This window comes from Lineus longissimus, chromosome 11 (assembly GCF_910592395.1).
Source record: "Lineus longissimus chromosome 11, tnLinLong1.2, whole genome shotgun sequence".
Classification (NCBI taxonomy): domain Eukaryota; kingdom Metazoa; phylum Nemertea; class Pilidiophora; order Heteronemertea; family Lineidae; genus Lineus; species Lineus longissimus.
In genome coordinates this window covers 7,422,059-7,440,397 of record NC_088318.1, presented here as the reverse complement: position 1 = coordinate 7,440,397, position 18,339 = coordinate 7,422,059, and the positions used below count along the sequence as shown (strand labels likewise).

At 40.2% G+C, this 18,339-nt stretch overlaps 1 long non-coding RNA gene across 1 annotated transcript; it reads left to right on the top strand.

The window, feature by feature from the left end:
- Positions 1-361: 361 nt before the first annotated feature.
- On the top strand, positions 362-2,061 carry LOC135496349 (uncharacterized). The gene is made up of 4 exons (XR_010448657.1): positions 362-444; positions 1,110-1,245; positions 1,369-1,449; positions 1,679-2,061. It is a non-coding gene; the product is annotated as an uncharacterized LOC135496349 (long non-coding RNA).
- The last annotated feature ends 16,278 nt before the right edge of the window (positions 2,062-18,339 follow it).

The following is an 18,339-nucleotide window of genomic DNA, read 5'->3' as shown; positions in this document are numbered from 1 at the left end:
TTTAGTTACACCCGCGTTCGCGGCCACAACCATGGCAACAAGATGGAGTTTGCAGACCAGAATTCGCCACAAGACTGGTTTCTGCGTTTCGTTTCTGTGTTTCTGTGTTTCTGTTTCGTTTCTGTGTTTCTTGTTTTACAACTACCCGTTAACCGCTATGTAAACATTGTCGCCAATACACATCTCACACATTATCGCAATACCCATTCAGCCAAAGGGTTAATGCATTGGCATCGTTCAAACACCAGCGCGCTTCTGTACACGTGCTCGACTTAGATACGACGGTTTTCATTTGCTCATAAGTTGTGTCACATGACCATTCACCCGGCTTGAAAATTTCATGAAATTTGGACCAAAATTAACGAAACAGTGGCAATTTCCATGTTTTTTATCGATTTTTCGACAAGTTACAGATTTCGGAATTCTTCAAGACTAGATAGCCGGGTAGGCATAATATCATATATCATAAATACTCCGGCTGTTTTGCATAACTCATTTCAGTTTCGTACAGAGTCGTGCGTTTATTCTGAAATTTCTCAAACTTTGATCTGCTCAAATTCAAAATGGCCGACTTGCAGACGGAGATTGAGATGGGGTGCCAAATTCATCGTACAACATCGAATTCCCTTGATCGTTATTTAGCAAAACGAGTTACTTCCAGTATTCATTTAAATCTTTACTTTTAAAATATATATCTATTTTATATTAGTTTGCTGTCTATTCATGCAGAAAATGCATTTGAAAAACAAATGTCTAAAAATAGTTGAGTTTTGAAGTTCGATGGTCGGGTCTATTTTGGTGAAAGGGGTACAGCATGGGTAATAGTACAATAATAAGTCATGATCGTGCTTATGAACAAGCCATGAGTTAGCATATACCATAGTTTATGTTGAAAATATCTTTACAGATGTAATTGATAAATATAGTCTTAAGAATTCGCCAAGAAAAGTTCTTGGTATATTATCCACCTGTTAGCAAAATGAACTCGCCCATTGACCCACATTCCACTCCAGTTTGTTGTGGTATTTTTGTACAGGGTGATGCCAGTGCCTTTTGTTGACTGGTAAACATTCCTTCAGTTACTAAAATGCCTTTTTCTTTAATTTCAGCTGGTTGCATGGTGTGTACTGCAGATAACTTCTCGACTTAATTCGGCTGATGTGATGCTTTAGTTGATTCGAGAGGCTACATGTATATAAGCCCAGTACGTCGACATCATTGATCCGGCAGTGAACAAGATAAGTGGTAAGTTAAGCGATGTTTCCCTTCATCTATGTATTCACAAACAGATGATTGAAATAATTATACTGTATTCCCGTAGGCTTTGTATGCATGTATTCTATTCTAATAAATTACTCTTTATTTCAGGTTCAGCCTCCAAGATGTGTCACCAGAAATGCAACCGACATTATAGACAGGCGTGATTACTACTCTGATTTTGGACTGATGGTAAGTTCCAAGGCTATTTTGATTGCAATTAAATATTATTTGAATCTACATTGAAATAAAAGTGGACATCTGAAGGATACTTCCATTCTTACTCTAGATTCAACACTGGTCAGTGTCAGAATTGAATTAGAATAGAAGCTGTGTCTGTTGGAGCCACCTCCAGTTACCCCCCCCCCCCTCCCCCATTTAGCCACTGCCATTATGTTTACACTCGCCTTTACAATTCCAGGTATACTCGTCTTCAAAATGGACCTGACTAGGAATGATGATGGTGACTTCCCTCCTCAGAAAAAAGCTCGGTTGGATTCGAAAGTTGGTGCAGGCGGTCATTAGCGATATTTCGGTCGTAAACGCAAGAAGTCCAAGAAATCCACTGACAAATCAGGAAAACGTATATTCAATGTCGGCGACACGTGTTTGTTCAGATTGGACTCAAACGTTTATCTTGGAACCGTTCTTAGTCAAGTTGATGAACATCATTTCCAAATTGAGGACTATACAGGAACAGTGCGCACCTTCATTTGTCTGTCACTTTGATTAAAAGAAAGTTAAAGTTGAAACTTCTATAGCAAGGAATATGAAGATGTGAACTTTGTATAATTATTTTTTGAATGTATGAGTCTATTGAATGTAAATTAAATGCATATTGTGAATAATTAATATAATAATGATAATATTGTGTACATTGAAATCATGACTTTTAATTTTTGTGTACTGGTACTGCCTTGATATGTTGTCCTCTGTGACTGTTGTCTCATCTCTCGGAATAACAAGACCCCAAGCTGGATGAGACACCTACATCCCCTGCATATAAAAGATAGGTTGTGACATAATGTCCTCTGTGACTGTTGTCTCATCTCTCTTAATAACAAGGCCTCAAGCGGGATGAGACAACTTCATCCCTTGCCTATGATAATAAAGGTTGTAACATATAATGTCCTCTGTGACTGTTGTCTCATCTCTCGGAATAACAAGGCCTCAAGCTGGATGAGACAACTACATCCCTTGCCTATGATAATAAAGGTTGTGACATGTCCCTGGTGACTGTTGTCTCAACTTCACTCCCGGAATTACAAGACCCCAAGCTGGATGAGACACCAGTTGTCCTGCCTATGATATCATAGGTTGTGACCTGTCGATTTTTGCAACTAACTGTCTCATCTTGGTAGGCCTACAATAGGACACATTTGTCCTGCCTATATATACTATAGGTTAAGACCTGTTCTTTGCGACTATTTGTCTCATTTGTGTACAACAGGGCACCAATCTTTCATACCACAACATAAGTAATGGGCATGGCATTTTCAAATGACGACCATTCTTCACAACGAATAACGAAGTAGGCCCTTTTAAAATGCCTTTTATTTGTCTTTGCCTGAGTGCAAACCTAATCTAATCACAGCCATACAAAGCTATGTTATATGCAGAATATTAAAATGCTTTTTACAGAAGAATTGGTATCTGGGCTGAAACATAATAGAGGTGCAAACAATCATCAATATTTTTACAGAAAAACTCCATCAAAGTCATCTTTTATACACTACACAGTGCAGGCCCAAGCCTATCCAAGATGGCAGCCGGAATATAATACACAAAGCTTGGTTCAGGTCAAGTTGGTTCTAATAAACGCATGCAATCTTAATTACTACTAACACAATTAAGGGGCATACATGGGTGGATTCAGGCCTTTTATGTAATCCTTAAGCGGTTGGGGTGAGGAACTGGGTTGTTTATTGGGGTAGCAATTAACACCTTCATGCCAGCACCTCCCTAAAAAGCGGCGTCTCGTGCCGTCTGATTAAACTTGTGTTTCTATTCCAGCTGAAACAGCTGTGAAGTCTCCTTTGTGGTGAAGTCTGTACGCGTTGCCAAATTTTTCAGCCCCCCGAACCATTAGAGTTTGAAATCTGTTAGCAGTAGCTAAAGTATTCAGCCTGAAGCCAGCAGCATCATCACGGTTTAAGTAAAAAATGCCACTGTTATCAGTTTGCTGCAAACAATCCAGTGATTGATATAGTGCATTAGACCAATGGTCATCCACATTAATCTTGACGTCAAAACCTTTGCGGGCCCGTTTAGAGACAATGTTAGCAGCGCCATGATACCTAGCACTTGAACGGTATCTTTTATTGCGTGGAACACAAAGTTGAATTACTGTACCATGACTGACATCTTCTCCAATTTGTTTGCTCAGTTCACGCCTCAATTTAGATATGGTCATTTTCTGTCCGACCTTGCGGCGTTCCCACGTAAGGCTAGATGTGGAACACCACTTGTCCGCCCCAACACCAGCATCTTTGACAATACGCTCCATTATCTTTCCAATATTTGGATGACGCTGGAGTAAGGTTCTTGTTGAACTATTTATTGTCCTTTTCATCAGCCGCTCCCGGGCCAACCGTTCACTACGAAGGCGGTTATGTTTATGTCTAAGCTGGGCTCGTTTCTGGTTAACAAGCGCAACAAGGGCAGGATCTTTAATTGACTTCATCCCAATTAATTTGTCAGCAACTTCATCTTCTGATGAAGAAGACGATGAATCAATGACAACAGGCTCAGTGTCTGAATCACTGTCAGACATATCTTCTCGCTGAAGAACTTCACAAGGTTCATCAGCACCAGCATCAATATCATCAGTGTTTGTAGTCTGAGAGTCCATGGAACTTTCTTCATCACATAACCCAAAGGATTGCACAAGTGCATGGTCTTGGACTGACAAAAGTTCTTCATATGCAGCATAGATGTTCTGCATTTTTTGTAGATTTTCTTCAACTTTCGTTTTCAGCTGCCCACAGTCCTTGTTGTAGGCCTTTCTGGTTTGTGAAGTAGACATATTTGATGTTGCTGCATAAGTAATCAATTGTCGATCTTTTTCTGATGATGCTAGTCTGTGCAACAGCTTCAGCTGTTCTTTAGGAATGAAACTGATCTGTTTTGATGATGATGACACTATGCCAGTACTGATTCCCATTTCAATGAAATGTTGATAATCTATCTTGGGATCCTTGTGGATCACATACAACTGAGTTTCACCCTGCTTTATGGTTTGTTTGTCAGATCGCCCCATTTCTAACAAGACTGTGGGCATCTCTAGAACCTTGTTAAAAATTGTTGTACGATTATATTTTCGGCCAGGAAAACAATGCTCGAAGGTTTGGCGAAGAGAAACTGGTTCATTTTGTAAAATGTACTGCGCTATTTCAATTGAACTCTGGCATTCACAGTTTTCAAATGACGGATGTAACTGAGGACACATGTTTGACTTTACCTCTACAAACTGCTCAAGTGTAAGTTCTGAACCTAGATATTTTAACATGGCTGCCAACATTTACATACTTTGGTGCCAAGCTAGACTTTTCAGTATGGTATTTCTTGTACAATGCATGCACGCTAGTACTTTTGTCTGACAATACTAACCTTGGGTCAAAAATATTAGATGTGTCAATCCCTGGTGCACCAGCATCATTAGTGCCAGAATCACGCGAGGTGCCAGCATCTTGGGTTTGCTCAGCATCTGGAACAGGGAAGGGTGATGGTGTTTCAGGGACACACACCACATTTTGGTCTACAGCGACAGAAAGTTGGTCATCACCTGAGCCAGAATCGGACAGCTTTTCCTGCTTGAAATGCAGAATTAGGTCAACCTCAGAGTTATATGGTGATGGTGTTTCAGAGACTAGCACAGTTTCTCTCTCTTCTGCAGAAGACAGAAAATCATCTTCGTCATCACACTCTTCAGTCAAGTCTATTTCGGAGTCATGCGATAAGTCCATACTGCAACTACTCTCAGTACTGGTTGAAGCAGTAACAGGAACCACCGATGCATTATTAGCTTTAATTCGATACCTCTTGTCCCTGACAGCCTTCTTTTCTTTTCTCTGCAAAAGTATCTGTTCTGACAACAAGGCACGCCGCTTTTGCTTCATCTCAGTCAAGGAGGACTTCAACGCCTCTGCCTCCTCCACCAGGTTTAATTCGATTTTAGTTTTCAGCTTTGCTTGAGAAAGTTTTTCGTTTAACTCTAGTTCACGAAGTTCACTGGGGATCTCCTGGAGTCGAACTGTTCGAAGTTCTTTGCTGACTAATTTCAAATCAGGCCTTTTTCTGCACTGACCCCGAGTCTTTTTCTTGAATGTGTACTCCTTGTTCACCTGAAAATATTTTCAAATACAAATGAAAATGGAATGTCAGTGTATTGCCTACTAAATATATAGCTAAATGAACAATGTTTTACTTCTGTACTATTCACACTTTAAACAAGAAGCCTATCGATACATGATCACTCGACTGTCAGATTCCTTTTAACAACGAGGACAACTTGAAAAATCACACATGACACCAAGTGTCAAAATCTGAGATTGGTGATGAAGAAGGAAGAAAGGAAAGAAAATAGAAGAATGTCGCAGACTCAGTGTTTCTGCCAGGATTTTGCCCCAGGTGGAGGGGGGCAAGAAATATTTGTTTTGCTTTTAGTAAAGTAATTTACCCTTTCTATAACGTTTTCTGGCCTTGCTTTTGCTCCTTCCTGAAAGAAACTCACCTCATGCCTTGCTTTTTTCAGCAGTGTACCCTTGCTCTCAAGCAAGTCAGGGTTTCCCGTTGCTAATTCATAGCACTTCTTGTTTACTGTCATGTTGTACATCTTGTTTTTGTCAGAAGAAGTGTTTAAGATTGCTGTTCTCTTCTGTAGCTGACTGTCAAGTTTCTTGGCTGCAGTTTCAGAAATGGATAGGAAGTCTGTAATACGCACACGGGGCGGCTGTACATTTGCATGTAGAATTGACACTGAAAAAGAATCAAAGAGATTTTAAGCACTAATCCCAGTGACATTATTGTGCAACTGAACTCTGGGTTGATCCCAAGTTAGCAGTACTCTGGACTCTGTTCACCAATAGTTAGTAGATCCAAGAGCGAACTCTGAAGGTATTTTGAGCGATGAAGGTTCCGTGACATGATCATGGGCGGATCCAGTGAGTGTCGAGGGAAAGAGAAGGCACACTCTTGACAGCATTCCTAGTTGATAAATATGGTCGAATTCATTCAGAATCTAAATAAATTATCCTGGTCGATTTCAAGGATTTTTCACAACAATAGAGAGCACGGGCCGGGAGTGCCCCCCCCCCCTTTGGCACCGCATCTGATTATTGCGTGACTGAGGTCCAGGTTCAAAGGCCAAGATAGCAATTCCTCCTGACCTGTAACTACTAACTAGTGAACCAAATGGAAATTCAGTTTCAGGTTATCAATCATCAGGCCACATAAGGTGAATATAATTAACCAGCTGATCAATGTGTATAGGCTTATTTTCAAGAAGTGCCAATCAAGCAAAGGAAAACTTACCATCCTCATTTTCTGAGGTTAGGCTAGTATTAGGAGTACTTGAATCAGGTCCAGTGCTTACAAACTCCAGACATGTCAGTCCTGGCAGTGACCCCATGAAGTTCTCATCCACTATCGTTTGCCCATCATCTGAAAGGACAAAATGTCCTTCAGTCGCACCAGCCTTTTCGCAAGCTGCAAGTAAAATGAGTTTAACCTATACTGAACTACTGGGTTTTCCAAAATCTTGCTGCACAGAATACAACAGAACACATCAATATGCAGCAACAACTGGAATAACATACATTAGTTTATGCATTGCTCTGGGCAAAGTGCATTTGAGATCATTTTCAAATTGCAGTCAGACAGTTTGGAACATGGTAATATCAAAAAGATGTAATATTTCCTCAGGCTCTGAATTAAATACATTCATCATAACCAGGGCTGTATTTAGATGACACTGGACAACTAACAACACTGGCATTATTACATGTGTAGAGATTTTGACCCTTTTTCGCCTTTGGCATCATTGTAAAATATTTCCTTTAAAGGTTTCTTTAATTTAACAAAGTGTTTTGAATTGGATGTAAATTTTAGGAGTTAACCATCCATTTTTAAAATAATGTCATTTAGGTCCCTTTTTAGCTCACCTCTTAGCAGAGGTGAGCTTATCCCATACCGTGGCGTCCGTCGTCCGTCGTCGTCGTCGTCGTCGTCGTCGTCGTCGTCGTCGTCGTCGTCGTCGTCCGTCGTCCGTTAGCAGGGCACGTTTCGTAACTGTTAGAGCTATTGAGTTGAAACTTGGTACACATGTACCCTTATGTAATGACACCTTGGAGACCAAGTTTCGGTCCGATTCGTTTCATGGTTTGGCCACCAGGGGGCCAAACGTTAAAAGTGAAAATATGCAATATCTCCCTTAATAGTAGTCGGGAAATTTTGAAAAAAATATGGTAGGTACTTCTAGCAAAGGTGCATCATATATCCTCCGGGTTTTTGATTTGACCTCCTTTTCAAGGTCACTGAGGTCAAATGGTGTAAATTGGCCGTTAGGATGTAACGATGGCACGTTTCTAAACTGCAATGACTATTGATACTAAATTTGGTACACATTTACCCCTTAGTCAGGTGATCTCAGGGACCGAAGTTTGGTCCAATATGATTCACCACTTGACCACCAGGGGGCAAAATCCAAAAACCTTAAAAATGTGATTATTCCTTAACTTCTTGCCCGATTGCCACCAATTTGATATCATGGGTACATCTAACCACCATACAGTATATGTCACACAGGTTTTTAATTTGACCTTCTTGTCAAGGTCACAGAGGTCAAATGGCGTAAATTCGCTGTCAGGCCGTAACTATGGCACGTTTCTTAACTGCAATGACTATTGATCACAAATTAAGTACACATGTACCCCTTGGTCAGGTGATCTTAGGTACCGAAGTTTGGTGCGATCTGATTTGCCGTTTGGCCTCCAGGGAGGGGGCCAAATCCTAAATTCTTCAAAATGCCATTATTCCTTGTAATGACTTGCCCGATTGGCACCAATTTTATATCATAGGTACATCTAATTCTAACAACCATTCAATGTGTCACCCGGGTCTTTTTTGATTTGACCTACTTTTCAAGGTCACAGAGGTCGAATGTACTGTAAATTGGCCATTTTGGGGAAATTGTAATTGCTTGGACCTACATCAAACCTAACACTACATGACACAATACCATGCTCTTTATCCATCTTTCCTCCACATGAGGTGAGCACAATGGCCCTGGCCATTTCATCTAAGTCATCTTTTTAAATCTATCTGTGTCTATACCAATTTTATTCGAGCTATTTTAAAATTCTTTGACGTCTGGTAAAATTTAAGTGCATTATGGAAGCTGTACAAATCTTTGTTTACTGTGTATTTTACACTACGGGTCAATGACCTGGGACCTGAGTCAAGTTGACGGTCCCTTTTCAAAAGTTCGTCATTCCAAAACTGCGCATTTAAAATACGTGCGGTTTTCGACTTTAGGTCAATATATCTTTACACTCGGCTTTTGGCACAATAATTACTTTTAATTAGCTTCCATGATGTTTATTTTAAAGAAGTTAAGGCGAATCCGTCACTTGTCGTTTGGTGATGACGTCATACCGTCTCACTTTCTTCAAGTTGTCGACGATGTCTCGTCAACTTCTAAATGTCAAAAATATACACATCGTATGTGACTTTTAGTCTTGTGAACCGACGTCAGGGTATTTTTCATGTGATCTTATGAGGTTTTGTGTAACTATGGACTTGCGAAATATATTTACCTCTTTAGGCAGCTCGATTGGTTTTTCGTCAAAAGGCGTAACTTTTACCGGGAAAATATTGCACGAGGTTTTGGGCTACGTTTTACGATCGGTTATATCGTGCATAAAGTTTAATAACATCGATCAAAACCTGTACGAGGTGATAAAGTACTACCTTAATGTTGATATCCTTATGATATTTGGAACTGTTATCAGTCAGTGGTGCGGTATTTCGTCAGTTTATCCATTGTTTACGGTTTCCTTCTTGGTAAAAATTAACTGTTAATGACGCGATGTATCTCGATCTAAATGCGCATGGGATGTGACGTCACCTGATTGACACGGGGAGTTGATTGAAAACCATTGTTGCGTTGGCGCGAGAAAAATAAGTAACGTCGTTTGGCTTTCTTCAAAAGAGAGGGGTTTCGCTCGTGGTAACGTCGTGACGTTATTAACGTACAATTTTACGTAAAAGGCACGCTCGGTGCGATACGTCGTCTATATAGATTGTTGTCTTTACGATACGTCGTTTGTCTCAATTGTCAAACTGGGTTGCTCCCTTGCGATATAAAAGCTGGGATTCACATTGGGCGAAAGAGTTTTAGAAAACCAGTGTTGGTGGGAACTCTCGTCAAACGAAACCAAATCCGTGGTCCCAGTCTCTGTACTGTATCTATTGTACGTCGTAACGTTGAATGGTATCTGTATTCGTCGCTCATATAAGAAATACGTGTAACCATCGTCTATATATACATCTGGAATATTCCGTTATCAAATAAACCCTATTATACGTTATATCATTTCATTTTCTTGTGTTCGAACCCAAAACATTTTTGTAGTCGACCCTAATGTTGAAAGTGCAACGTTAAAAACGCTACACATGACAATGTTCAAAAGCTAGAGAGGGTGCCCAGATCTGTTTACCTTTTTGCAGAATTTCGTCGTAGTTCACTCCGGAAAGGCCGTGCTTTTCATTATTTATCAATACACGGAAAAGCATTCTGAAATTACAAAGCAAAAAGAAATGAGTGAACCGGCCTCACTTTTTCAAGAGACGTGGGCGTTGAGATTGAGTACCGTACATGCAAGGATAATGGTCTAACTTGTTTGCATTTTCATTCATCAGTCTATCAGCTATGCCATCAATGGCAATGCCAACATGCGAAACAGCCTCTCAAAAACTTGTGCGAAATTCAGTTTCAGAACATGGTGGGGATGAGTACAGGGTTATTTTACAGAAGTGCACCCACGTCGATATTTTGCAATAATCCTTGCAATTAAGCGATATGAATAATCTCTTTGAATGTATGTGTATGAGGTCCAGAGAGGGTGGTGAAATACTATTTCACAAAAAAATGTGACTTTTGAAGCAGTTACAGATGTCTGAAAACAGATACAGAATGCATACAAAAAAGATGTAATACACATGAACTCAATTGTCGGATGCACACTGAATCTATTTCCGGACAATATAAAACGCCACAAAAGTCAGAAATGAAAGGGACCCAAATTATTTCAACACTCTGTATGGACCAATTACCATGATTACCATGTAGATATCACCCTTAGGATTATTTCAAAGTAATTTTCAATAGCAAAAGCTGGGGTGGGTGCACTTCTCTGTGGAATAACCAAGTAGAATGCTTTAGACAGACAATGCACACAGCATACACATCTGACGTACATTCTTACAGTACATGTGTGTGTAGGCTACAGCTTTCACACGTGCGGATCGCGGACACCGCAAACTTCAAACTCAGCTGGCAAGATTACATGCGAATCAGTCATAAATTATGCCAGCAATACAATCAGTAATGATCGATAGTTAAACGATCTGCACTCGCAGTGTCTAGAACCATTGGAAAGGATTAAAATCAAGCGTAAAAAGGAGTGCATATGTTCCGCGCATTTTACCGATCTGCGCTATCTTAAGATTGCGCTGCGCATTCTTAGGATCCTATAATTGCGCTGCAATCTCGAGATCGCGCAAGGGTGAGCGTGCGCTTTTTGCCGATTACGCATTTTAAGGATGACGATACTTTTACATGTTCATGATGTTTGGCTTTGCATTGGTAGCTTTATTTTTCACCTAAGTTTTTGCTACACCAACAGTCACATTACTGTCATGTGACTGTCTATGGGATGCTGAAAGTAAATTAATTCAATCCCGGCCAAAGTTGACTGTCTAATGGTATTTGGTTCCTCAGTTGTATCGTGATGAAGTGCCAGGCCCTGCACCTTGTACTTGAAAGACATGCAAGAGGAATTCGTTTGAGAAGGGAGACACTTAGACCTACATGTAAGCTTTTATGTTATCTTCTCATTGTGAATGATAATAATGTCGACTGTTTTATATTTCAGGTTATCCCCCCCACAGCTTGCTGACGGACATCCAACCTGATAGCAATGCTTTTGATTGATCAAGTACATTTGGTTGTAATCTTGCATCCGGATGTACTTAATGAATAAAGATATACATAACTAAGATATAAGAAATTATCAGGAATAAGAATTGAATCAAGCCAAATGAACACCTCCACAATAATACCTCAATGGGATCAAAGATAAAGGAGATGTATTGTAGGGCATTTTATCTTTTGTTATGTAATATTGGCCTCTCACATGATCACTATGACACTTTGACCAATATTTACTGACCATCATCTCAGAAGCCTAATTAGTAGTGCTAATTAAGGCGACCATGCCTTTGATATTGTGAACAGATCTCACTATGACACTTTGACCAATATTTACTGACCATCATCTCAGAAGCCTAATTAGCAGTGCTAATTAAGGTGGCCATGCCTTTGATAATGTGAACAGATCTCACTGTGACACTTTGACCAATATTTTACTGACCATCATCTCAGAAGCCTAAATAGCAGTGCTAATTAAGGCGGCCATGCCTTTGATAATGTGAACATATCTCACTATGACACTTTGACCAATATCTCAGAAGCCTAATTAGCAGTGCTAATTAAGGCGGCCATGCCTTTGAAAATGTGAACAGATCTCACTATGACACTTTGACCAATATTTACTGACCATCATCTCAAATCCAACAATAAATCCCTGAACAATCATTGTAGAACGAATTCTACTACTAGTAATAGGCCTACGTAGGGGACACCATTTTCTTTCACACCAAGTTTCCCGTCCTCATTTTCTTTCATTCTGTCCCTTATACAATAAAACATTGCAGAAGTTGATGTTACTTCTCAGAATTCAAGCCCATGATCCGTGCAGAAGATTATTGTTGGAATGGCTACCCATATTTCATATATTTCATCATAATTTATGCAGTTTGATGTTGCAAATTCTCGGAGAGAACATAAACTCAGTTATATTATTTGCAGGACAACATCTCACATTGGCTCATGCAACACACACAAGACCCCAACTCCCTTGCGCGATCTCGAGATTGCCGCGCAATTATAGGATCCTGAGATAGCGCAGATCGGTAAAATGCGCGGAACACATACATATCTGCTTGCACGGCCATTGTACTCGGCCAGCTTTCCATATGACAGCCGCAGATTCGCAAACGCACGCCAGGAAGTCGTCTCAAAAATAATCACGCGACGACAGAATTGCGGCGCTGCATCTTTTCTGTTGACCCCACGGCGTCGACCATTTTTCTTTCTCATTATTTTGACTACTCGACAGGTTGAAGACAGTTGCAAAATTTAGCATCACTCAGAACGTGCCGCCGATTCGGCGTCGAGTTGGTGTTGACCCCTGAACAGGGGGGTACAGGGTTCATGTTGACCGCTGCATTAGTGGTTGCATATCCTTTTGGTATTGAGTTCATTCATAATTCTAGCTTTTGGAGGAAGTTGGTTTTTTGTTCATTTGGATGTTTGTAACATATGGGTCCCCTCACCGAAAAGCAGTGTGATATCAGTCAGGATTCAGTCAGGTTGCAGTGTTACCTCACATTTTTATGGCAGTGTTGAAATCAGTGGAAAGCAGTCACAGGGAGTGTTTTTCAGTCACGCGTTACCAAAGCATACAGTTATACAGCAATCAAAAATAGAGATTAGGGAGTCATAAGCAGTGGTAAGACAGTCAAAATCAGTGGTAAGGCAGTCAAAAGCAGTGCTCATTTAAATATTTAGGCTGACTGATTTCCACTGTTTTTGACACTGAAAATGACACCCCACTATGCATCATGCACAGGGCTGGCAGTGGGGTTCAGTGTTAATTTAAATATTTCGCAGCACACTGAATCCACACTGAAACAACACTGATTTTGACTACCATTTCCAAAACCTCCTGGAGGGAGCAGTCATTTTCAGTGTTAATATGAATAATTTATTCAATGGCATGCAGGCCCGATGCCGAGAGAGGTTGGGGGACCTGACCCCCCTGTGCTGATGACAACCAAAGAAGTTTTTCGAAAAAGCAAAAACATCTAGCCAACTGTTACTTTTGCTGTCCTATTTTAGACGGTGTGTTTGCGTCCAATATGGCAGTGATGACATCATCTGCACAAATAGAGGACATCGCCATTACATGATGACGTGACACAGTAAAAAGATGACAAATTCACGTCCTTGACCTACGTCATTGAAACTTTGTCATAATGACAGTGGTCAGATGGGGTTACTAGACAATTGAAACAACACATGGCACAAAGCTACTGTCAGTGATGTCAGGGATTGAAGCTAGATCAAACTGACGTCCAAATAAAGTAACTGCACGCGGCCTGTAGAATAATGATCTAACAGACTGATTGATGTGTATTGTTGCCCACAACATCAGCTTTTGACTAATGCTCCCATGCAGATATCTTGCAGTGTATGCATACATTACAACACCTAGGGCCTATACAGCCTTCTTGATTTGCTGAAAATACAACTTCAGTGTCTGTCTAGATTACCCTTTTTGCATTCATTTGGCTCCTCATGTGTTCCAATTCAAACTGACTAAAACTCCCCTCTTCTCATATTGATATTCGGGTAAATATCGAGAAATATGAAGAGCTACCATGATTTCTTACTATCAAATTAAACTTACTAACTTCCTGTCTCAGGTTGCATTGTGGGTGATAATTAACACTGAATTTGACTGCAATTACCACTGCTTTAAACTGCCATCAAGTCTTAATCTCAACAGTCATTAAGCAGTGGTTTTCAGTCATGTTGAAAATGCCACGGGTTTCGATCAGAGTTGGAGAAGTGGAAATCAGTAGTCTTTCAGTCATAGGCAGTGTTTTTGAAATACGTCGTTCATAATGATATGCAAGTGGCAGTGCTTTGCAGTGGTCTTTCAGTCAAAATCAGTGGTTTTAAAACATTAAGAAAAAATGATAGGCCTAAGACAGTCATATGCAGTGGGGGTTTCAGTCAAAAGCAGTGTGATGCAGTCATTTTCAGTGCACTGCCTTTCGGTGAGGGTCATTCCACGAAGTACATGTAAACTTTGTTACATGTCATTACATTTTTAGAAATCATTATTTTGAATCAAGGTGGACAAATATATTGTCATACCGCATCTACAGAAAGGCCCAATATAAAATATTGATGGATAGGTAACCAGATCAGGTAAAACTGAGAGTGGCCGTTAGTAACATTGACATGAAGTATATCAGAATGATTCGTGTTTTTGTTTTAGATACTGAAAGTAGAAGAGAAAAATTTACTGCATTAAGAAACACCTGCAAGTGTTTCATGTTCAACAAAAATCGTTCTGAAAGGGGGGTTTGCAATTTTAAATCTGTGGCAGAAACTGGGTGTGAGTAACGTTGACATAAATCACATTTTTGGAAGCCCAGCGTATGAATTGCATTTGTTGTAGATAAACAAAAAATGTCAACCACCATACCTGCATTGATGAAAAATTATATTATTATGTGAACATTCACAATATCACCACAATCAGTAACTGCAAAAAAAATTGCAGTGCGAACATCGACGAGTTACAACTCGGTATCATTTACCTCATTCTATCGACAATTGGGTGGATTATTCTGAGATAAATTCATCTACATCATCACAAATGAAAAGAAGCAAGTCCCAGATGATAAAACACCTTTCTATGAGGCTCAGGTGAAGGCAAAACACATGCTGTTAGTAACATTGACAGAACTTTTATTGGCGAAGACCTTTACAGGTGTGAAAAGGGAAAAAACATCAAACCAGGCGTCTGGAATAATCACACAATTCCTTCTCCAGCATACATGCACATTGTTGAACAGTTCCAAACACGCTGATGAGTAACATCGCAAACTGTGCGCCACATTGACCAGACTGTTCCATAGACTTTTAGTTACTTTTGGCGTCGTCATGTTGACCATTTCTCATTCACGGTGTTAAATGCATGCATATTGTTGTAAGAATGCCCAGCTATAGTTAGACAGTAGAAATGCTTCTTTGGCACTAAACCACCCACTCCTTCTGCATGTCTGTCCTATGTAGTAGCCTGCACAACCTTTTGCACTTTAGTTTTCCTTTACCTATAGTCGTTCACCTCACTATCCTATTCCTGGTTAACAAACCCTAAAATCTTGAGAAATTAGATACTAGTATTAGGACAATGAAGAACGAGTGGCCAGTCCCAAGTCTCGGACAAGGATAAGTGTGACCTCCAGTAGGCAGGTCCCATTGAGCCTTGATGGTGAGGGGTGCCAGATTCCCTGCGATTTCATATCATGTAAATTGCATTTCCCTTTCTACTCTTTACCTACATGTAGAACACTTCATCTAGAATCTTTGCTTAATATTGTATCCTCACAATATATGTTGTGTAGTGATATTGAAAAAATGCTTTATATTCACAATGTCTCAATGTGTTCTATTTTGTTGCTTTCACCCTTTCATCACCAGTATGTACCTGCACAATCATCAAGGCAAGGGAGCATCACAAGAGTATTTTGAGGCCAGTAGAGAAGTCTAGACACTACACATACCTTGTACTACACCTTCTAAAGGGTGAGAAACCCAATACCTTGTACTACACCTTCTAAATGGTGAGAACATTGGGTTTAAGGCAGACATGACTGAATATTGAGTGTAGGCTTCATCATGCATTTGTTACACTTCCTGCTATTGCTTTCACCATTCAAGAGTTCAAAAAATAACAACTGACAAGTCCAATTTTATAGAAAACAAAATTTAATACATCAACACTAACAGACAACTCCAACAGTAACAACTAAAATCCAACAGATGTAAAATATCTTTCAACTACAGTGGCACTTCCGAATAACTAAGCTCCTTGAAAATCATTTTATGTGTCCAACATTTTGATCTACCTCAAGACACGTGAAAGGCGACACAGTATAAATTACTATGAACGATGTTCAAGTAGCCTAAGGGACCAACCATTAAGTACTGAATGTGCTGAAGAGGTTCCAATCAAAGTATTATGGAGAATCTGGGTACACCTTTGACCACAATTTCGCTTGTGGAGACATGGAAGCCAAGCCAGCTGAAAATGGAGGCACTGCCTTGAAGCATCACATGAATAGTTGTGATGTATCACGTCAGTGCTCCCATGTCTCCACAAGCCAAATCATGTTCAAACAAAAGTGTACCCAAATTTTCCATTATTCATGGATTGGAACCTCTTCAGCACATTCATTACTTTATGGTTCATATTGACTAGTGTCCAACTCTATTCACTTGAGTATTTTCTTAAGGGCGGAGTGTTTTTCACGAACGATTGCCAGGTCTTTATCTTTGATTGTGTAACCTCGAGGAGCAAGTTGAAGTGCAATAGGGCCATGGAAAATTCTATGATTTTCGACTTCGTCACAGTCAGGTGTGGTTGGCCACTTGAAAAATGTTGCACCGATTTGCTCCAGATACTTTAGTTTGGTTGTTGCATTTTCCTCGTCTATTGAAATGATCTGGCCGATGTAGAATTTTTTGGTCCAGTATGTTGCATAATACTGGCCAACTTCTCTTTGCTGAAATTGGAAACAATGAATTTTAACCACCTCACATAAACTTCAAACAGCTGGACACTAGTCTCTACAGGCTAAGGACACTAGTCTCAGGACATGCTCAAGACTGCCAGGGATCATGACTCTGGAAGTGTTGTAGTTACACTGCATCTCTCATACATAGGCTGGTTGTGACATGACCACAGACCCATGGAATTGTGCTAAGTGACACTGAATCTCACATGCATCCAAGATCCTCTTTTAAATAGGATGAGATTACATTACATACCTCCTGGAGCCGAGTTACCGAGTCACCATGTTTACCGAAAGGACTGCTGGAGAGTAGTGGGTCAAGATCTTTCATCTCTGAAAATAAGTGATCAGAGCATGGGTTAACAATCATAAAAGTCAACTGCCATTGACACTAATAATCAATTATCATCTTGCAGTTACCTTGGAAAGATTAAGTGAACAAGAAATGATGCCATACCTGCCATTTCAACATCCAATTCATCTAACATACTTCTGCTCAGACCAATATCATCAATACCAGTATGGTGTTCAGTTTTCTCACTGTCAGTGTCAGAGTTGTCTACCTCAGCAACACCCTCTGAAAAAAAGAAGACCACATTTGGTCAGTTGATGGCAAGGCAATTTGAAGCACTTTTTAAACAATTGTCATGATGTAGAACAGTTGACAACAAGGGCCATTATTTACACAATACAAAACATAAGTCTACCTTGTAATGACTTCCAGAGTTCCCCTTTTGGCCTGTCAGTCAAGCCAGTGCTTTGGATGATATCTGCTAGGACTGGATTGTCAGCTTTTGCATCCAGCTTGGCATCACCTTGAGGTGGTATCACCATCTTTATCGGACTGGAAAAAAAGAGAAAAGCATATCATTATCTTGGTCCTAATGGACACATAGCATAGCTGAAAGAGAATGTACTCGAGTCGACAAACAATTCCCACTAGACAAATTTAACTTAATAGCCTCACCTCGAAAGTCCCTCAATCTTAGTTTCCTCTGGCGGCATGAGGATTGAGTTCGATCCACATTGATCAGCACTGATGCTCGATGGTGGACACACAGATTCGCCATGGGCAGGGTCGGTAGGACTGGAAAGGAACAGAAAGGCATAATGAGTACATTACTTTGTTCTAATGGAAGCATCTGAATGGATGCATAGCATAGCTGAAAGAGAATGTACTCGAGTTGACATACAATTCCCACTAGACAAATTAAACTTATTTGCCTCACCTCGAAACTTCCACAATCTTAGTTTCCTCTGGCGGCATGAGGATTGAGTTCGATCCACATCGATCAGCACTGATGCTCGATGGTGGACACACAGATTCGCCACGGACAGGGTCGGTAGGACTGGAAAGGAACAGAAAGG